Genomic DNA, 23,381 nt, shown 5'->3' on the forward strand with positions numbered 1-23,381 from the left:
ATACCTGGAAAGGAACACACACAGCTATAATAACACACCCACAATTTATGAATGAGAAAATTAAAATTGAGAAACAAATGCTTCTGACTTGCCCAAGGTAAGTGATTGATCTTGTGACAAGAATGTAGACTCTCCCAATCTCAAACCAGTGTGCTCCTCCCTTTCCCAGGGCTGCCCCGTCAGGTGGATCTCTTTTGTGTCTCCCCACGTATACTACATTCTCTCCTTGTGTAGACTTTGCACAAGTTGCTCCTTCTGCCTAAAATGCAGTTCCTTATTCCTCCAGCTTATATCATTTCCAGGATCCCACAGACTCATCCTTCTGATCTTAACACACACAGCACTTCCCCTGGGAAGCACATATAATCTCCTAAATCCTGGTGAGAGGCTTCTCCTCTGCAACCCAATAGCTATCCATGGCCACCTCCACTAAAAATAGAAAAAACCCGCACTGATGTGCATTAACTTCTCTATAATTCTGAATAGGTAGAAAACTTTGCCAAGTCAGGGATCATGCCTGTCTTTGCTCGCTGTGGCATATTCTGGTTCCAACACCACACCTGCCCCACAGATGCTTGTTGAATGAATATATAAAATATTCTAGCTAGGTGCTTATTTACTAGGTGCTTATCAAGTACCAAGTTCCATGCCTGCCTCTTCACATAAAGGATCCCAATTTTTAAAACAATATTGTAAGGCAGATATTACCATGTCAAATTTAAAGATCAAGAAGACATATTTAAATCCAGAGAGATTTAAGATATAAGATTTGAAATTTAAAAACATATTTAAACCCAGAGAGATGAAAAGAATTTACTGAGAGTCACACAGCCAAGAGATAGTACATACGGAATGCGAACCTTGGTCTTACTCCACCAGGCTGCTTGGCCGCACAGCAGAGAACACGCAGAACAGAGGGGTGACATAACCTACTTGCTTAGCTGTCCATGCTAATATTTCCAAAAGCAGGGGAGATGAATTTCAAGAATGTATGGCTCAAATCTTATTTCACTACAAATCCTTTCTTGCCCACTTGCCCATTATAAAGCATATCATTTCTCCTCCTTTGAGGATCCATAATTTATCCTTGTCAACTCATGATTGTGCAATTGACTTTTCCTGTCTTCTATCAGTGCACACCTATTTCTAATTGACCGGGACACATCCTCATGAGTGCTTCCATGGACAAGCCTGTGCTGTCCCCATAGGGCACACTGGTGCTCAGATGTGTGTGGCTGCTGGGGGGGGGTGTGTGCTGGGAGTGGAACGGCCAAACGGAGTCACAATCAGCTAGAACAGATCCACTTTTCCCTCTTGTGACAACCCTGACGTTACATTTAAGTGCTTTTGTCCAAAAGACAAATTATTCTGTTTTTCTTTTTCAGACCACAAAGAACACTTTGGAATCAAGGAAGCAGTCCCCCTATGATACTCCACTGAAAAGAAGCTGGTGCCTGTTGGCTCATCAGCATGTCAGATAATGAGGAGTTACCGGTGACAGCAAGAGCCTCTTTGGGAGGAGAGTTGGTCAGGGCTGTCTCAGGATGCCTAGACTCTTATAATGAGGAGTCCAAGGTTCCTATTGATGTCAATGAAAGTGAGGCTGGTGCTGGCCCATGTTTGTCCATGGTAGCCTCCGGGGGTCCCTGGAAATCCCACTAAGAACCAGCAGGTGCTATGTGGCTGAGGTCCTGCACTTCAGGTAGCAACATATTGTCACCTTGAGAGTGCCAGACATGACGACCCACAGGGGCTTCTGATTAACCCTCTGAGGTCAGTAAAGGGTACTGGAAATTGGATTTCAATAATCATAATTTTCACATGTTCCATTCAACACTTAATATCTACTTAATACTAACCAGCAAGAGGTGCTGTTATTGCACATATCTTAGCAAGAATTTGACATTCAACCACCTACCTGCCACATCTAGCTCCTGAGATGTCTGCTGGCCCTGGAGATAGGGGTCCCAGCTGGCCCTTGGCACAGTGACAGCACACTTGGGGGGACCAAGGGAGCAGGACAGGACTCTTTATGTTTGTGTGCTAGCACCTTCCAGCACTTTGCTAGGAGTTCCACATGGGTTCTATGAAGCTTTAACTACTGGTAAAAGGTCACATAGTCAATATTCTAGGCTTGTGGACAGCATGGTTTTTGATACAACCATCAGCAGATGGGTTGGAGCCAGGATTCTAGGTCAAGTTTACCGGAATCTGAAGCCCCTGAACTTCCCCTATGTTTACGCTGGAAACATAGTGATCGCTTATCCTTATTTACCTATATGTGTCGACGTTGTTTCAGCACTCTTCAAAAATTAGCTTATGTAATCCTCATATGTCAAGAATGTAACTTATTTCCTTCTACCTGTTAAATAAGAATGGCATTTATTTCCATTTAGAAATGAGCAAACTGAGGCACAGGGGGTGCTAGTAACTTGCTAGGGTCTCAAAACTGACTGTGGTAGTGTTAGGATTTGAACCCAGGCAGACTGCCTAAGAGTTCAGGCTCCTAACCACTGTGCAAAAACACAGGTGAACCAACTGTCCATAATGAAAGATGTACAATTTCATTCTAAGTGACTGATAAAGGCTCCAAGTGAGCTTGAGTTTAGAGGAAAGTCCATGTGGAACAGAGCTGTCCAAACAGCCCTCCTGAGTGAGGAGTGAACAGGCGAGAGTGGAAGGAGGAACTCCATTCAGAACAACAAGATCTCCATGGCGCCAAGGGACGGTGCTGGGTTCTATGGAATGGAGTTATTTGGTCCTCGTCCAGACACATCATCTCTATCTATAACTAAAACTTATTGAGCACTTACAATGCGCCTTACCCCATTAAGCGCTTTCATTGCCTTAAAAGACAAATTAATCTGTTTTACTACATAGATAATCAAAGAATGTGAAAACTAAACATGGCTTTAAAATCCATTGAGAGAGTTCCAGCTGCTGTCCGGACAGAAAGACTAGCTCCGCGCGCTGACGCCTGGCAAGTGGCTCTGCGTGCTGAACATCCATTCTCTGGGAGGTCCCCAGGTGGGGCGTTTCCTTCTGGTGGCAAATCATACACTTCAAACTGGCCTATGCCAAAAATGGGAGTTTACTGGCTGCAGACCACAAGGCCCAGGGCTATTCTCTTAAAGCAAAGTCAGCTGTCTTCACGAAGTGGAGGCTGGTGTCCTGACATCAGTGTATGTCTGCTCCACTTAGTAGTCCTGGGCTGGTGCCTCATCCTTGATTCTCCCCCATTTCCTCATCACCTTTACTCCAAATACCTCAAAGGATTGAGAGAGTGAATGTAAAATCTTTAGAACTGAGATGTCATATTGCCCCCCCACCTGCACATTCTGTGATTCTTACTATCTCCTCTTGGCCTGTGCCACCACCACTAACATTGCAGTAGACTCCTTTGTGACCTGGACCAGACATTAGAATGCCCCCGGGTTAGCAGTCCCAGGGGCTGGAAGATTGTGCCCATGAGAAACTCCACCACCTCCCCCTTTTAGAATGTGTTCCAAAGATTCTGAACTTACCTGCTGCACACAGCAAAGGCCTAGACACTCTTCCTGGTCTAGTGGGAAAATTTGAAGCAAAATGAGGGGTAATTACTGTTCCTGTGATCTTATCTCCCCCTTCACGTTGTGCTGAGCTAAGAAAAGGTTATAGATACCCAGAAAAGAAAGGGAATGGAAGGAAAGATGCTACCTAACTCACTATGAGATTAAGAGAGTGCAACAATAGGAAACTCAGGCAAGCAAACTTCTTTCACTAGTTCCTTGGCTTGAAGCAGGTTGTTTGTACGCCTCTGTTATGTAACTCTAAGTTCTTTATGAAATAGAATGAGTGGCAAAATTCCAAAAGAATTTGTACCAACTTCTCAAAGATGCTCACAGAGATAATAACACTTATAGAGTAATTTCATGCACATTGTCTTGTTTGTTCATTGCATCACCATACCATAGAATTCTCATTTCATGGGTACATAACTAAATGATCAAGAATGTAATCTGCACCTGACCTGTGGTGGCGCAGTGGATAAAGCGTCGACCTGGAAATGCTGAGGTCACCGATTCAAAACCCTGGGCTTGCCTGGTCAAGGCACATATGGGAGTTGATGCTTCCAGCTCTTCCCCCACTTCTCTCTCTCTGTCTCTCCTCTCTCTCTCTGTCTCTCCCTCTCCTCTCTAAAATGAATAAGTAAAAAAATTAAAAAAAGAAAAAGAATGTAATCTGCCACAAGACCGGGGCCACCATTCTGCACAAACCAGGGACCACCACTCTTCATAGTGGACAATGACCATAAAGTTGTGTGTGGATGTATGTGGTAGTATTGACCCACCAGAGGTAAATGGTAAAAGGTGGTGTCAAAGCTATATCTTTGTCAACTCATCACAGGGTGCATGTTACTTCAGTCTGTAAGCAAGGACAGAAAATGTATAAAAATTGTTACAAGTTTTTTCTCAGTATAAAAGCAAAGGTTTCTAGATTGAATTTAGATATTTGAAATCCTCTAGTTTTCTCTTCCCAGCAAACTTATCAATTTGACATCTTGAAAAATTCCTGCTATAAAATACCTGAAAGTTACAAAATAAAATAAAAGTTCACATTTTTTTAAAGTTCATACGAATTTTAAAGAAAATAAGGGAAATCCCCAGTGGACCAAACCAAATGGGGCAAGCGTCTAGTGGTAAGACAGCATGCCAAATAAACGATTCGCTGGCGGTGCCTGTCAATTTTCCAAAATTCTGTGTTTTGTGTTTAAAATCCACAAAGAAGCAAAAGAAAATACCTAGGAATCTTGGAAGAGGAGAGTCTGATTGGCTCTTCCCATGCAGCTAGTAAATCCAAGAGCTCTGCTCAGTGAGAGGACAGACACAAAAATGAATCTTCCCTTCAAAGAGAGAGAAAGTAACTTAAACATAGACCCTAAGATTGCAAATAAATGAACACACAATGATTCACACATTCACAAAGTCAGATGTGGGACTTCTCAGACTCTGAGTACTTATCTTAAGGTCTGTTTTTATGGGAACCTAAAGTTAAAAACTGACCAGGTTAGATTTACTCTAGAAATGCAAATTTGATTTATCATTTGAAAACCAATCAATACAGTTTGCCATACTACTAAATTAAACTAGAACATCTAAAGGCTATCTCAGTAGGTGCTGAAAATATTTGATAAACATTCACATCCCTTCAGCTTAAAACCATCAGCAGAAAAACTGAATCTACCAAAATCTTAGAGCAAACATTGTACCAAATGGTAGAAATTAAAACATTCCTTTTTTAAAAATCATTAATACAAGGTTATCCTTACACGCTGAAGTGGGGGCTCTAGACAGTTCAGTAAAATAAGTAAAATAATGAAATAAGAGTTTGAAAGGGAGACATTAAAATTCCATTGTTTGTATACTATCTATGATAACATTCCCTTCAAACATCTTTAAATTACTCATATTAATAACAAGGTTTAATAAAATTGCTAGATATAAGATAAATTAAAATCAAGTTGATTTTTATAACCAAGCAACAAAGAGTAAATATAATTTTTTATTCCAGCTGTTATTTACAATAGCAACAAAATATATAAGGTGCTGAGAATAAATCTAATAAAATATGTTAAAGATCTCTGTAGGGAAAATGATAAAACTTTATTAAAAGAGAGTTTTAAATCTCTTAAATAGATTGGGAAATGTACCATATTAATGGGTAGAGGAACTCAATATAAAGATGTCCAATCTTCCCAAACTAATTTCAACAAAGGGGTTTATTAAACTTGTCAAGCTGATTCTAAAACTTTCAACAATTATGATTATGAGTATTCAAGATGCTCCAACCCAGTATTTACTAGTACAAACATGGAGATTTGCATATCAGAGAGGTGTTAATTCACACCTGTGGGGAAAAGCCAAACACTTGACCAATGCTTCAGAAAGAAGAAAAAGTGACACTGAGCCCTTATTGTACACCATACACAAACATTTTAATGTAGGTGATTTAAAGTCAAAAAGGAAAAGTAAAAGAAAAAGAAAGAAAGTAAGGAAGGAAATATAGATATGAATGTCTGTGACTTTAGGGGTTGGAAAAAAAAATTTTAATAAAAGAAAAAAAAAAAAAAAAGTAGAAAAAGCCAAAAGTGAAGTTTGATAGATTTGAATCCATTAAAATTTAAAATTCCTGCTCATTCAAAAGACATGAAGAAAATGAGGACAAACTAAGAAAAATACATTTTATTAAGTATCAATATGCAGAATATATAAACAATTCCTACAAATCAGTGAGAAATGCGGAAAAACTTAATGGTCACTTCACAGGAGAAAAACCACAAATGGCCAATAAACTCATGAAGAACCAGCCTGAAAATATGCTCACCTTCTTTAGTAACCACAGGAAATGAAAATTAAAACCACAATGAGATACTACTGTACACACTTACAAACAGGAACATTTTAAAGTCGATGATACCCTTCTGGTGGAATTTTCAATTTGTATACTCACTTTAAAAATATGCATTAAAGATGGGCAGAATTAAGACCAGCTAATCCATTCCTGTGGCCAAAACAATGTGCATAAGGATATATATGATATGTACTTTGTTAAGTGAATTTTCTAAGTAGAATTAAAACAAACAAAAAGAATATATATACAAGTATGTGTCAAATAGTACTTTAATTGTTAAATATTAATTGTTAAACATACACTTTTATAACAAGTGAGGTTAAAATAAAAATTAAATTACTCCAAATACAGTACCTTATATTTCCATTGGCAGAAGTAAAAAATTGTTATTTAGTCATTACAGTTTAAATGAATGAATTGAAGCTACATGAATAGAGACACAAAGTGCATTAGTGGTCAAGGGGAATCAGGAGTGAGTTACTAATAGGTATAAGGTTTCTTTTTGTTATAATAAAAATGTTCCAGATTTAGAGAGTAGTAATGATTTTAAAACTTTGTGAATATGCTAAAACCACTGAATTATATAACTCTTTATGGTATGTGCGTTATATCTCAATAAGAATATATAATGCTTAGTAAAAAAAATAATACAGAGTATGATCATGCTTATATAATGCTTAAATATAAACATAATGCAGAAATATATTATTTTGTTTACATACATATGTGATAAAATCATAAATACACTCAAAGAATAATAAAACAGATTTTAAGATAGTGATAAGTCCAATCAACTTCAAAATACTGGGCATATTCTATTCTTTAGGCTTGAAAATGAATATATTGATTTCAAATTATTATTTATAATTGACATAAATGTTAAATATAACTATGTTGCATAATGTAAAACAATAAACAAGACAAAACTCTATTAAATATGTGAGAGAAAGATTGGAAGAGAAGAAATGATATCTGCCTCTTAGAGTGTGAAATTAAAAGAGATAGCAAGTCCCTGGTATATATTACTTGACCAATAAAGAATTCAAAAATATTAAGACAAGGTGTTGACACAGGGGTGGGTGATGTTAGAAAGGAGTGTACAGGTTTGTAAGATATTTTGGATGGACTGGGATTGGGAGTGAGAACCATAGCAAGAACAACTAGTGAGTTTTCAGTTTTCATAACAATGTATGGTGACCTACTTACCAAAATACAGAACACAACAAAATACAACAGTGAACAAAAGTAGGTTTACAGTAGTTGGTATGGCAAATAATACAATAATTGATAAATAATAATACAAGAATAAACTCCGTGTTTTTTGTGTTCACAACTGTCAACCTACTTTGCCCACCCCTCTAACATTTAGTCAGTTCAGTTTAATTTTTTAGTTAAAAATTAACAACAAAAATGGGCAAGTATGAGAGAGTGGTTAAACTAATCATGGTACAATTACATGGAGAAATGGGTGTGTAGACATGCAAAATTATGTTTTAAGAAATTGATGACTATTTTTTTTTTTGTATTTTTCCGAAATGAGATGCAAAGGGGAGGCAGACAGACTCTCTCATGAGCCCGACGGGAATCCACCCGGCATGCCCACCAGGGGGCGATGCTCAGCCCTTCTTGGGTATTGCTCTGCTGCAATCAGAGCCATTCTAGCGCCTGTGATGGAAGCCATGGAGCCATTCTCAGTGCCCAGGGATAACTTTGCTCCAATGAGCCTTGGCTGTGGGAGGGAAAGAGAGAGAGAGAAAGGAGAGGGGAAAGCATGGAGAAGCAGATGGGTGCTTCTTGTGCTCTGATCCAGGAATCGAACCCAGGACTTCCACACACTGGCCTGATGCTCTACTGCTGAGCCAACTGGCCAGGGCCAAGAGATTGATGACATTTAAAAACATAAAAACAGACTAATACAGTATCTGCATATGCAGTGTAGTTTCCATTTTGCACAATAATATATATGCATATAAAGAGATGGCCAAAAAATCCTTACCGTGCTAATAATGATTGTCTCTGGGTGATATAAAATTGTAACTAATTTTTATTTATATTGATATAACTTTAATTTTATAACTAATTTTAAAATTATTACTAATTTTACTTTTTTTCTATTCACTTTTTAATAGTCTAAAAATTTTCTACAATGAGCAGTTATTTCTTCCATGCTCAGAATACATATGTGGTCTTTTACATTGTGACAGGTATCACTGGCAGTCTCTTCAAGTGTATGCTAAGACGCTGAAGTTATACGGTGGGTGGTAAAACCACCCATGACACCGCGCATGTGCTGCGAGATAGCGTACAAAATCAATTGGAAAGAGAAATGCATGTTTGTTATGACATAATTATGTGGTTGGAGTTTAAAAGCCTCTTTGGGCAATCAAATTACAGCTTTCACTCAGACACTTTTCATGCATGATCATAATAATGCCTTCTTTTCAAGTGCATCCCAGGTGATTCCGTGTGCTCAGCACAGCACCTTCTTGCACAAAACCACCTTAGGAAAGAAGTCTTGTTAATTTATCAGAAACATTCTTTTAAAAAAAAACTCTAGTGTGATTCCAGGTACTACATGGCTTTTCTCCGTAATTTTGGAATGTCGAAGCTTTGCATGTTTATCCTGGCCTTGCCCGTTTTTCCTCATTTTCTCTACCCTTCATTTCTACTCTCCTTCCCTTGCTTCTGTTTGAAAGAAGAACATCTTTTGGAATAAATATTATGTTTTGGTTTGTTTATTACAGTAGGAAAAACATGGTTTTACTTAAACCTACTCTGGACAGGTGATGTGCGTTATTCATGGGAGATTTCTTTTTTTTTTTTTTTTAGTAAAATTTGCAGTATATAAAATAGCTATGATAAAATATAAAATAGAGTGACATTTAGTACTGTCTCATGGTAGTTTTTTGGGTTTTGTTTTCGTTTTTGTTTTTACGTTTTAAGACTTTATTTTTGTAGAGCAGTTTTATGTTCACAACAAAATTGAGAGGAAGGTATGAAGATGTCCTCCATAGGCATAGCCTCTCCCGTTATTAACATCACTCATCAGAATGGCACATTATTTGCCAAGAACGAACCTACGTTGACACATCAGAGAAGTCCATCTTTTACCTTAGGATTCACTCTTGGTGGTTTACATTCCATGGGTTTGGACAAATGTATAATGACATAGAACCATCATCTCATCATATAGAGTATTTCCACTGCCCTAAAAATCCTCTGAGCTCTGCCTGGTCATCTATCTTTCTACCCCAACAACCACTGATTGTTTTGTATTTTTTTTTATCATTTCCATAGTTTGTCTTTTCCAGAATGTCATATAGTTGAAATCATGCAGTATGTAGCCTTCTCAGAAAGGTTTTTTTCACTTATATGTGTTTAAGGTTCTTTCATATCTTTTCATGGCTTGATATATTAATTTTCTAAAACCACAAAAGATATTTAATTAGAGGAAAAAGTATACAAGTATAATTTTAAAATGTACAGAACTCCTGACAAATATGTATTGAGCATCTTCTATGTGGTAGGTTCTTTAAGACACAGTATCAGGAGTGAAGAGTAAATCAACAAATGTCCAGGGCAGGCTCAACCTGCCAACATGAGAACCATTTTGTGGATGTGCAGTGAAGAAAGGACAGGCTATAGGAATGAAGACAGAATGAAATAGGGCATTAGTTTTCATGAATATTTAAAATGACATCAATACTTGGTCCCCTGTGTTTGCTGGTATGTACCACTCTTCTAATGGAGCAATCTCTGGAAATTCTTGACCTGAAGGCATTTAAAGGGAATTTCTGAATATAAACAAGTTGCGTCCACTATCAGGTGTTATTACAAACAAGTTCTAACAACAAGCTTGAGAGTCAAGGAAAGGGAGATTTTAACCATGTTTCAAAAAATGCAAAAGCTGAAGAGAAAGAGCAAGATGCTATTCACTTTGGGGGTAAGTCAGTAATGGGGGTCCTAGCTTTACAAGGAGACCATGAGATAGAGGAACAATGGAGACCCACTATCCAGACAGGATAGAGGCCCCCGACAGCTGGGTGTGAGATTCCTGGGGGCGCTCACTCGTACAGGATGACCCCAGGCACATGTGGGCCTCCGCTTCTCCCTACCCCACGCGAAGAACCCCGTGGATGGAGTTCCTCTCCTCACCCAGGACAGCTGTGCTGCACCTACCAGGCAGGCTAAAACAGGCAACACAGAGAAAGTGGATCTGAGAGCCCCCACTAACCCCACCCCTCGCCTTACTTTCTGGCTACAGCTTAATTAGCATCTGTTAAAAACTCAACCTGCCAGGCATCACACTGTCTACAGCAGAAGCCCCTCCAGCCATCCGCCTGTTGCCACAGGGTTATCCTAACTGGTCTTTACTTTTCAACCAGCCCATTTTCCTCCTTTATCTTCCAAATACGTCCAGTAGGTTCTTTCAAGTGCTCACTCCACTGTAAACCTGAGACCTACCCGAAAACCAGTTCCACCCAAGGACAGCAAGTGCCCTTGGCTCCCACACCAGCTTCCCTTGGAAATCAGTGCTTTCTTGGTTTCCACTTTTCCTGCCAGCCCATGAATCTGAACCCCCACAATGAAAGTGTTTCACTCAGGAAATGTCATCTGTAGAGCCCCCTGGCCCCCTGACATGAGGAAACTAAGCATGTCTTTATTAACAGCAGCTTCCACATTGCCAGACCCACCTCACTCAGCATCACTATCCATGGCCCATGACCCCTCTGCCCGCTCTCCTCTGCTCACTCCCGCGATTCCTCATCTGATAGCTTCGCCTGCTTCGAGGGCTGCTTCTTCCAGGGTGTTCTCTCTGGGCTCCTCTTTCTGACCCTGACTTTAAATGTTAGAGTTGTCTGGGCAGTTCTGGGTGGTCTTCTCTATCTTGGGCTAATTCCACAAACTCAAATGCAGCTGAATGGCCCTGGCTCCCAAACCGGTATCTTCCATCGGAACCTCTCCGATAGTCTACCTGACATCTTGTCTTGGATTGCTTGGATTGCGGTGCTGACATCAGACCTCTGGTGTCTAGAATCACGCTCTCAATTCCCCTTCTCGGCCCCTGCTCCTTGGCGGGTCTCCCTGGGGCGGAGGGGCTTGCCGCTGTCCACACAGTTCTTGGGCAAGACTTCCATTCCTGATTCTTCCCTACCTCCTCACACTCAGACCCTCACTGAGCTCTTAACGATTAAAACGAATTCTTTGTACACTTTGAATTGTTAAGAGATTTTTGCTTTGCAAAATTCAGAAAATCGAAAAAGTAAATTGGTGAAATGTGATTCTTCCCCCATCTCTAATGCCTTGTCCCTTCCAGGTCTGCAGGATCGCCAGCTCCGTGAAGATGCTTCCAGGGTGTCTGTGCACACACATGCACATTTCTTCTTTTTGTAAAAGCATAGCACTCTACTGTACACACTGATTTGTGACTTATATTCCCACCTTACATTATCCTCAAATATTATAAGTCAACATAAATAGAGCTGCATCGTTCATGTTACAGTTGGACAGTATTGTTGTATGAATATATATACACATAGATAGATAGAAAGATAAATAGATACAGATGCATGTAATATTATTATATATATTACATATATATAATTTGACCAGTTTCATTTGTTGGTATTCAAGTTGTTTCCAAATTTTTGCTATTCTAAACAAGACTGTAATAAAGATAATTCACTACATATTATTTCCCACACATGCATGAGTTTTTATTTTAAACAATAATATATTAAATACCTTTGTAAAGAAATCATCTCACATATGCACAAGTAATTCTTAGAAGTTAAATTGTGGGTCAAGGAACTTGAGCATTTGTCATTTTGACAGATATAGTCAATCTGCCCTGCATAGCTGCTGTTTTAGTCGGTACCAACAGCAACTCTGTGAGGGAACCTTTCCCAACATTCTGGAGAACACACTGCATTATCAACCTTCCTGATCTCTGCCAATCTGATGGGTGAATGATTGTAGCCCTCTGTGGTTTTAATTTGCAGTTATTTTATGAGAGAGGTTAAGCAAACTTTTATGTTTTATATTTTCTTGCATTTATTTTCATTATTGTCAACTTTGTGTTTAGATCCTTCATCCATTGTTATATATTTTTGTCTCTTTATTAAAATCTTACAGGAGGTCTTAAGGTAGTAAAGCTCAACCTGCCATGCATCATACTTTTGCTCATAGCGGAAGTCTTCTCAACAGAGGCGGATTAAGGTCGGTTGAGGCCCCAGGCGCAGAAGAAAATGTTGGGTCCCTTAAAAAAGAGAGAGAGAGAGGGGGGGGGAAAATAAAAACACATGTCAACCATGTTTTTAAATAAGTAAAAAATAGTTTGTACTATTAATGTTAAGATTGCACATATGAAAACAAACTTGGTGTCAGTAGAAAAAAGTATAATGTTGGGGTTTTGTGAGGCCCTTGAGAAGTTGGCTCCTAGGGCGCATGCCCAGTGTGCCCCCCGTTAAATCTGCCTCTGCTTCTCAAGCCAGCTACCTGCTCCCACTGGGTTATCCTTTCTTTTTTATATTTAATTTAAAAAAAATTTTAGCTCGTAATTGCAGTTGACATTCAATATTACATTAGTTTCAGGCATACAACATAGTGATTAGGCATTTACATAATTTACAAAGTGTTCACCCCAATAAATCTAGTACCCATCTGACACCGTATATAGTTATTACAATAGTATTGATTATATTTCCTTTGCTGTACGTCACATCCCTGTGACTATTTTCATAAATGCCAGTCGTACATAATCCCTTTCACCTTTTTCACCCATTCCCCCAGCCTCCCCTCCATCTGATGACCATCGTTTTGTTCTCTGTATTTATGAGTTTGTTTCCTTTTACTTTGTTTTTTAGATTCTACTTGTAAGCAAAATCATATGGTATTATCTTTCTCTATCTGACAATTTTCAACAACACAGATATACCTAAAAGGTATATCTTACTTTCCTTCTTCATGTCTGAAACACTTCCAGAAGGTTCTTTCAAGTGTCCATTCCACTGCAAACCTTTTAAGTACTACATATACACATACATACATACATACATAACTAATACTTCATCTGTGATATTGTCTGCAATTTCTGCCCAGCTTGCTAGCTGCATTTTGACTTCGTTTTTACTGTATTTTTACCCACAGAATTTCAAAAAGTCACATTTATCAATAGTTCTTTCATTTTCTCCTCAATTTTATGGTTTCAGGTTTTATATTTAAATCTTTGATTCATCTGACATGTTAGTGGAAGATAGATATCCAATTTTAATGTGTCTTCAGATATATTTTGCAGTATGCCAACCCCATAATCTATCTTTTCCCCAGTGAAATATAATGTTAAATTCATAATACACTAATCTCCCATATGTAATTGGACCTATTTCTGAACTTAACACATTTAGCACTTTATTTGGCTCTTTGCCTAGAGGTTCCTTTCTTCCCACTGGACTGTGAGCTTCCTGAGGGCACGATAGGATCTGAGAGGTCAGATCTGCTTAGAATGGCAGAACAGTGAGTAGATTTGGGAACTGGAGAAACCCAAGGAAGGCTTCCCCATCAGCTGGCGCAGCCATGGGCTGTTGTAGGTTTGCATTTTGGTGTCTATAGGACCACACACACTGTTTAATATAGATGCTTGAAACATGTTGATAAATTTAATAGAATCAAATATATAGTTTTGCTTTTAATTTTTAAATTTTATTTAGAAACTGTTTTTGAATTTTATTTGAACTGTTGATTATGTGGTATACCCATCACCCAAAGTCAAATCATTTTCTGTGACCTTGTATTTGTCTCTCGGGGTCTCCAAACTTTTTACACAGGGGGCCAGTTCACTGTCCCTCAGACCATTGGAGGGCTGCCAAATACAGTGGTCCTCTCACTGACCACCAATGAAAGAGGTGCCCCTTCCAGAAGTGCAGTGGGGGCTGAATAAATGGCCTCAGGGGGCCGCATTGCGGCCGTAGTTTGGGGATGCCTGCCACCCTTCCCCCAACACCTCCCCCTTCCCTCTCTCGCACATCCCCTTCCCCCTGGTAACCACTTCACTTTTATCTATGTCCATGAGTCTCAGTTTTATGTCCCATCTATGTGTGAAATCATACAGTTCTTAGCTTTTTCTGATTTACTTATTTTCACTCAGTATAATGTTCTCAGGGTCCATCTATGTTGTCATAAATGGCACACTGTCATCATTTTTTATGGCTGAGTACTATTCCATTGTATATATGTACCACATCTTCTTTATCCAATCCTCTATTGAGGGACACTTTGGTTGTTTCCATGTCTTGACCACTGTGAATATGCTGTGATGAACATGGGGATGCATGTGTCTTTATGTACTGATATTTTTGAGTTTTTGAGGTAGATAGCCAGTAGAGGGATTGGTGTATCATATGGTAGTTCTATTCTCAATTTTTTAAGGAACCACCATATTTTCTTCCATAATGCTTGTACTAATTTGCATTCTCACCAGCAGTGAATGAGGGTTTCTTTATCTCTACAGCCTCTTCAACACTTGTTACCTGTCTTGTTGATAATAGCCAATCTAACAGGTATGAGTTGGTACCTCTTTATAGTTTTGATTTGCATTTCTCAAATAGCTAATGAAGATGATGAGCATCTTTTCATATATCTGTTGGCTATTTGTATATCCTCTTGTGAGAAGTGTCTGTCTATTCAGGTACTGTCCTCATTTCTTAATTGGATTATTTGCTTGTTTATTACTGAGCTCTGTGAGTTCTTTATATATTTTGGATATTAACCCTTTATCAGAGCTGTTGCTTGCAAATATCTCCCATTTAGTTGGCTGCCTATTTGTTTTGTTTTCAGCACATATACTAAAATTGGAATGATACAGAGAAGATTAGCATAGCCCCTGTGCAGATATATCTTGAACTTAGTATGACTTTACTACCATACCACATTATTGGGAACCATCTACTCACTATTATTCCATTCTAAGCAGATAATTTCTTGTACTCTAGACCTAAGCAGGATCAGTAGTGTAAAACGTCAGCTTTAAAAAAATTAACCTAAAAATAGACTAAATAGACTTACTGATGTTTGACTAATTAAAACTAATTCCAATGAAATGAAATTTAGAGACTTTATTTACAATTTCATTCCCTGCGAAATATTCACCTGATAACTTTGAAAGCACACACTGAGTTTAAGCACCCTTAATAGTTCTTAAATGAATGTGTCTTATTTATAAAAGGGGCACTTGGTTATTATCACTAAAATGTTGTAATTATGCATTAGTATGTTTGAAATTGTAATCCAATCATGGCTAGGAATACCATCCAGAAAACAAACTTGGAGAGACTAAAAAGTATTCCCCCCTTCTATGAAATGAGTTAGAATGCAAACACCATTTAGAAGAGAGAAATGTAAAAATGTAAACTTGTTTAAGAAGTTAAAGGGGAAAAAATAGAAGACAGCATTGAGACAGAACAGCAAATAGTTTCATTATATTTAAAGAACGTTTTGAAATGAATGACAGGGACATTAATATCATGAAAAATGGACGCTAACTGGGCACTGAATAATTGAAGAACTGTGGTGGTGCTTCTGTAGGGCTCACTGAGCATGTCTAACAGCACGTGGCTGTGCCAGAGAGCACAGGAAGCTGCAGTACTGAAAAGAGTCCTCAGGATCATTTGCAGATCAATGAAAACCTTAGCTGCTCCACACCTAACATCAATAAAACAAAAACACATTTAAAGCAAAGTTAATTTCAAAGTTGTCACACTTTATCTTTTATGTTATCCCCTCTCCTCTAACTGCAAACAAAATTTTAATTAAAACTTAGTTCTATTTAACCAAAATGAAGTTCAGTTCTTCTTTCTGTAGTACTAAATTTTCACATCATCTTTTCCTAATATTTTTCTGAATACGTACTAATGGTGTACTATAAGATACTCTGTGAAACTTTCTAGGCTCAAAGATGAAAATCATTGTATCTACCCTGTATTATTGGTAAGAAAAGGCTAACATAACAATGCTAGGAATTAAAATCAAGCATTAAGAAATCCAAGAAAAATGCCAGATGTTGGTCCTAATAACACATAACAATTTTTGTTTCCAAATTATATGTGACAATATTGTAACAAAAGGTACAAGAAAAAGAAATTGTTCAAACATAAATAATTTAAGAAAAATGGTGCCTTATCAATATTTAGATAGAAAATGCAAGGGACAAAGACCTGTTCTAGATAATACCTAAAATAAATCTGATACTTAACAAATATATACTTAACACAGGTTTAGTAATTTAATGTTTCCAGGTTTTTGAATTTTGAATTGAGAAAGACAAAAAAATTCATCTGCATAATATATGATAATCCTACTTTTTTATTATTCTATAACCAAAAAGTAATGAAGCTCAATGACAAACTGCATTATTAATTTCCTTTTTAATTTATACTGTGAGGGATATGGGTATTATTTCAAAATTGGAATACAATTTAGTTTGTAGAAGTTTTAAAATCAGGTACACATTTACCAAAATAAAAAACAGATAAATACCACATCTCAAAATATTCATGTATTTTATTTTCTGTGTGCTTTTCAATAAAATGGAAAACATGACTTTGCAATTCTTATTATTTACTACCTAAAAAGACAGTATAAAATGTAATTTATAAGAAAATTTTAATGTAATTCTTACTTTTTCTCTTTTAGCAAATAGGCTGACATCTTAGTAAAGAACTAACAAACTTCAAAATGCACAGGCTGATGTTTACACTTCCAGTAGTAATTCTTAGAATGTGTTTATCTAAACTGAAATCTCCATTTAACAGTCCTCAGAAATGGCAAAAGGTGGCATCTACTTGAATTTCACAAGTTGTTGCTTTGTTATCTTGTGAACCTCACTAATCCATATTTCTTCAAGTTACTTTAGTTTAGTTAGTATCATTTGTATTATAAGTGTTCTAAACAGGACAACAATTATAACGCATATGGAAATAGTTAATCATGCTTCCTAAACATTGTATGTGGACTCACACGACAGGTTAGTAAAGATTACACAGTAGGGGAATTTAAAAAATCGAGGTTCTATTCTCAGTTGTGTTAGAATCATGTGTTTATAATACTGGCATTATGGGAGAAAAATACAATTTCTTTATTTATCCCATAGACTGTTAAGAATCAAATGCCTTAACTTCCATAAGTAAACTACTCTCACTAGTTATTGCTATTATTGTTATTGCTATTTTGTAGGCAAGCTTTTGTTTTCCTACCACCAGATAAGGGTCCCTGAAAAAACATGTGTGATAACAAATACATGATCTTCTGAGCTATTTGGGTAATGTGGGTCTAAATACCATCACTAACCTGAATATCTCTATCATTTGCATTGCCTAAAGACTGAGACACAAGCAATTAAGAAGATGGAATTCATACATTTAGAGTTGATAAATAAGTCATGAGTACATAAATTCAAATATTTAATCATAAAAGATAGATGCAGTTGATATATTAACTACTCTTTGTTAATTATAGTTTAAAATGTGTCTATTGTTTATAGTTTTAAATATATATTTTATTTCACATCCATACCTTTTTCAAATTTTGTTTTTCAATACCTCTTAAGGGGACTTTGGTTTATTCTAAAAAAAAAAATGAGACTGATAGACCAATTTAGTGGAGAAATATAAAAAAACTGTTTACCTGCAAGACAAGCAAATCTTGATTGTAACTCTTAGGTTTGCTATAGCAAACATTCCAAAACAATCCTAAGTTTAGATTCTTGTTTGGTTTTTTTTTTTGTTGGCTAGTTTTCTAAAATCTTAGACAAACATTAATATACATTTTTATACAACTGTTGTTCTTGGTAAGTACATATGCAAATTAAGATATAAAATGTATTAGAAAATTTGAACATATTAGCTTGATACTTAACCCAATTGTAAAAAATAAGTTCTTAAACTTACTAATGTATCTATGCCTCATTTGTCACCTGACACTGCCCTTAGTGACTCATTGTCAATGCTTTTTTGTTTTATCTCAAATTGTTTCTATCAACTTGTTTAAAGATTTGTGCAAAAAAAAAAAAAAAGGAAAAAGAAAGAAAATTATATTAGGTTGTAACCAAGTTTTTACCAAAGCAGCCACAACTCTGGCTGTGACAACTGGCAGGAGAGCCGGGCTCTGCCTTGGGAAGAAACATTGCCAGTTGGTGGCAGCATTCACAAGAGCGGTCACATTTCCTTCGTTATCTTTGGGTTAGATTTCAAAACAACTCAAAAACAGACTCAAAGGCAAGCCTGGAAACAGCACGTGAACTGCAGAAAAGTGGAAGATTTCTGACTATAATTCAGTTCCACAAAACACTAGAGCATCTGGTGAAAAGGGTGGCTCATGTCCTATTTACCTTCTGAGCAGTTTTAGAAAAACAGGGTGAAAGCTTGCTCCTAGAACAAACAGTGAGATCAATGAGCAGGGACTGATCTTTCCCCTTCCTAACATTTGCTCTCTGTTCAAGGACACCACCAGCCATCCTCACTGCTCAGCCCCCCTCCCTCTCCTGGAAAATAGAGCTGTGTCATTTTAGAGACTCTTTCTTCTGTCATCTACAGATTGGGAGGCAGACAATTGCATTCTGCTCTGATAGAAAACAACAACAACAAACAAATGTTTTAACCCAGTAGCTAGAATACTAACAGCAAGCACTATACAAGACATCAATTTATCCATGCAAATCATGAGCGATTATAGGGCCAGCATTCCAAGGAAGAGGGATGTTCCAAGAAGGAACCCTTTTGTTTTGTATAATTCAGTAATGTCACATAGTCAGTAACGTAAAATTTCATTTCAAACATGGGAAGGCTTTGGGAGATTATTTTTAAATATAGATATACGTTTTCAAAATTCAAACACAACAAAATCTAGGGAAGAATTAGTGAGAATTTTAAGTTACTAACTGCAGTCACTTTGTAATTGGCTGTTTAAATTTCTTCAACATAATTATACTGAAAATGAAAATGTTTTTTGAATATTGGGTTAGTTTCTGCCTACAGAATTAGTATTCTTTAAAAACACTATTAATTCCATTTAGACTTTACAGAAAAATTTTTATTGCAAGTTATAGTAGTTTGCTCTACCGTTTATGCACCTAAAATATTCCGTTATTTTAGAAATTCCTTCCTCCCTAAATGAATATTTAAGAAAGAGACTATTTGAAATGTATCAGTTATTTTTATTGACCAAAATTAATACTAAAGTAGAAAGTCTTTACAATTTCCAAGGAACTGATACAATCTATTAACAAACTCTAATCTTTTTAGACATTTGGAATGTCATACATAGATAATAAATGACCCAAACAACAGTTACATTCTCTCATATAAAGCATTCTGTTACTCGGAATTAACAAGTTACAAAATTCTTGTGAAATTTCAGTTGAAGCATATTAGCAAATATATTTGTGGGGGGAAAAAAACTAACCACTACAATGTAGGAAGTCTTCTGAATCCTAGATGAGGAAAAGTCTGTCTCTGAATGATTCATTCATCAGAGAAAGGGAAGTATATTAAATGAGCTACTCAAATACATTATTTATAAAGCAAAATGTGATGAAATGTTGCCATTCTTTCAAAAGACAAATATATCCTCTGACATAAATCTCTGAAGTTAAAATCTATACCTTTTAAAATAAAATACATTTTTATTTAAAGTTATTTTAACTGGTCATATAGTATTTCCCTTAATAATCTCCTTAGTCAGTCTTTAGGCGGAGTTCCTTTACATAGAAAATACTGTCAAATAGTTACAGGGTTATGAATTACAAAGAAAAAAACCTTAAGCACTGATGTATCTACTTTTCTTCTCCTACACATGCCTTTCTTATATGAAATGCAAGAGTATAAATGATGCTTACTATTAGTAGTAATATGCATTTTGATACATTTTTACACCTACATTTTAATACAATGTACTATTTTGTGAAAGGTAGTTAAACTATTCCAAAAAGAACTTTTTGTTTTAATAAAAGAGTTATTGCATACAATTTTGTGCAAAACTAACAAAACAAAACAAAGCACTCCTGGCTAAGAGCTATGGCCATTTTGTTATCCATGAAAGGAAAGAGAACTTCCTTCCAATGAAAGATCTTGGACCATGAGAAAAAATTTCATCCACGCTGTTGGCTGGCAACAGGCCACACAAGCAGTACCCAGCCCTGTGTGGAGAGCAGGTTGGCAGATGTTGTTAGCTGACTTTTGCTGAAAAGTATGGGAGAACAGTTGGAGAATCACAAGGTGTCGAACAATCTTTAAAGAAATAAATAGCTTATTTGGCAATAGAAAGGGAGAAAGACAACAAGTTCCTTCGTTGATGAGAAAGACTGGGATATTTCTAATTACAGTTTAATGAACCGACTTCTTACTGAAAATAGAAATTGTATTTAGAGGTTCTAAGACTTCAGAATGACAATCAGTTTGCAGTTTTGCTGTAGGTTTGTGATCTTGTGTGAGAATGCCGCTGATGCAGGTGATAATTCTTCGCCCTTCCCTTTTCTGCCCCTAACTGGTGCCTGGGGCAGTACCTGAGGAAAGTGCAAACTGCCAACTTAGAGCTTCTGACATCTTAACCTAAATACGGGCATTTTACGTTAGAACAGAACTAAGGTAAAAAACAATCCTAAGATGACACTGTTAACAACTTGATGGACACAGCAAGTAAATATTCAATAAATATAATATTCAATCTAATTTTTGTATTAAAGTCAAAATCAAAATGAAAAACATGAAACAATTACAAAAGATACTTTTTTCAGAAGAAGTCATTATTGCCTGAGGCTGAAAAGAGGTTGTGCCATGATCACTGTCAGTTAGTGGTACTGAAGGTATAGGCAGGCATGTTTACATCCTTTAAAAGGTGGGATGTAAATCATCACAAAGCCAACAAAACTGAATCGCATAATCCCTTCATCTGAGTAGACTTATCGCTAGGCAACATTTGTTAACATAGAAAGAGCAACAGGATCTAAAAAGAATAAAAAAACCACAGTATAATGTCCATAAAGGTGGTTCCCCCCCCCCCACACACACACATGATCACACATGGACAGATACACATATACATTCCCATACATTAACATACCTATAGATACACACATATACACAAATTCATACATACACACACACACACACACACACACACATAAAAACGGCATTCCTAGAGGTATTTTTAAAAGCTTGGTTTAAAATGGAGGTGCAACTTCAAATATACTTGTTTGAGCAAATTCTATTATATTTGCCTCACTGATTATTCTTCCCAAATGTATGCTACCCATAACTGTATACATGGTAAAAAAATAAATAAAAACGCTATAATCTTTGTGAAAGTAGGGTTCTCCTGGCATATAATATTAATTAGCAGAATCTTTAAGTTACATTCTTACAAATATGTTAAAATATATCAACCTTTCATAAATTACAATCTTCAGTTATTTTCAAGATTTCATTGCATTTAATAAAATAAAGACATATACCACAGAGGACATTCAAAGGCAAACTTCCAGGGCTTAATAAAGAATAGCCAACATTATTGTTTCAAATTATTTCATAAAGACACACAATTTTTTTTTTTTTAAGACAAGGGTTTGTTTTGTTAGCTTTTCTTAGTTTCTGCAAGACCCAGAACCCGCTAGGATCTCACCCAGGAACTCCCACCTTCACCAGAAGCCCTCACTTATGTCATTTAGGAGAAGCCATTGTATGGGTCCTTATTTGTAATCGAGTATGAAAGTCACAAAAGCCACGCAGATGTAAAAAACAATGCGAAGTACTTATTCAAGGGCATCTTCAACGTAGCAGTCGCTGCCTGGTAAGGACGCACAGGTCTGGAGCCGCCCATCTCCTGCGCCCGGGCGCTGGGTGCGCAGGGCCTGGTGGGAGGGGTGCCCCCCGCCGCGGGGACCCGACTCCCGAGGCTGTTTTCTCGCTGGAGCCCGCCCTCTTCCCGGCACTATAGAAACTGCATTTTTCTACGCCTGTCGTCCTCCTTCTCTTTCTCCTATTACATCCCTAACAAACGATTTCAACTTCTTGAGACCCTGACAAGTAAATGGTGCTGATGACGCCCGGGGTGCTGAAAAAGCCCACGACCCGGGGGCGGAGGAAGGACACCCCCGGGCGGGTAGGACGCTGGGAGCCACCCGCGACCAGCGTGGCCCGGAGTTGGGGTAGCCGCGCCCCCTCCCGCAGCCCCGCTATCCTTCCAGGAAGGGGTACGAAGCTACTATCGATCTAGAGCTCATCGGTGACTAATGTGATGCTCGTAAACAAGCCGCCGGCGGGGCACCAGGGAACCACCCAGGCGCAAACCCGCCGCTACGGGCGGCGCGCGCCCACCCTGAGCCCGGGCGCCGGATCCGCTCGCTTCAGTGTGTGTGTTGGTGGAAGGGGATTACGAGAGGGCAGCCGAGTTCATCACCCCTTCTAGCCCCCCGCGAGTGCTGTGGTGGCAGAGCGATGAGGGGCCGGAAAGTGGGGCTACCGCCCCGTTCCCTAATCCCAGCACCCCCCCGCCCAGGCGGTCTCGGGCCTCGATCGCCACTGGCCCCCGCCCCCTGCAGTATCTCTTCTTCCGACCCCACACCCGCGGAAGCTACAAGCCCAATTAATTGAGTCAAAGGCAGGAGGGAAAGGCCCTCCCCGCGGCCGCTGGCCGCCGCCCCTTCTGCGCGCCCCTTTTCCCGCCCTGGGTGGCATCTCCTCCGCCGGCATCCACAACGAGCCTCTGATTAATGAGGCTCGGGCCGGCCCCCACCCCGTCCGGGCCCCGGCCTCCGCGGGAGAGGGCGGGGACGGCGGGAAACACAGCCCGGGGAGAAAGGGGGGCGGGGCGGGGGTGCGCGAGCTTCTCCCCCGGTGCCTTGTTCTCATTGGCCGCGCGCGCCGTCCGTCGGGGGGCTCGGCGCCAATGCGGGCGACGGGGCGGGGCGGCCGCTCCGTGTGTGCCTGCGTAACGCCGAGTCA

At 38.3% G+C, this 23,381-nt stretch overlaps 1 long non-coding RNA gene and 1 other non-coding gene across 2 annotated transcripts; one reads left to right on the top strand and one right to left on the bottom strand.

The window, feature by feature from the left end:
- The first annotated feature begins 15,212 nt into the window (after positions 1-15,212).
- LOC136404654 (U6 spliceosomal RNA) lies at positions 15,213-15,324 on the top strand. The gene has a single exon (XR_010751372.1). It is a non-coding gene; the product is annotated as a U6 spliceosomal RNA (small nuclear RNA).
- Positions 15,325-15,881: 557 nt separating this feature from the next.
- LOC136404096 (uncharacterized) lies at positions 15,882-23,163 on the bottom strand. The gene is made up of 3 exons (XR_010751230.1): positions 22,074-23,163; positions 17,959-18,008; positions 15,882-16,089 (listed from the first exon to the last, which is right to left on the bottom strand). It is a non-coding gene; the product is annotated as an uncharacterized lncRNA (long non-coding RNA).
- Positions 23,164-23,381: the final 218 nt, after the last annotated feature.

The sequence above is a fragment of the Saccopteryx leptura genome, chromosome 4 (assembly GCF_036850995.1).
Source record: "Saccopteryx leptura isolate mSacLep1 chromosome 4, mSacLep1_pri_phased_curated, whole genome shotgun sequence".
Taxonomy (NCBI): domain Eukaryota; kingdom Metazoa; phylum Chordata; class Mammalia; order Chiroptera; family Emballonuridae; genus Saccopteryx; species Saccopteryx leptura.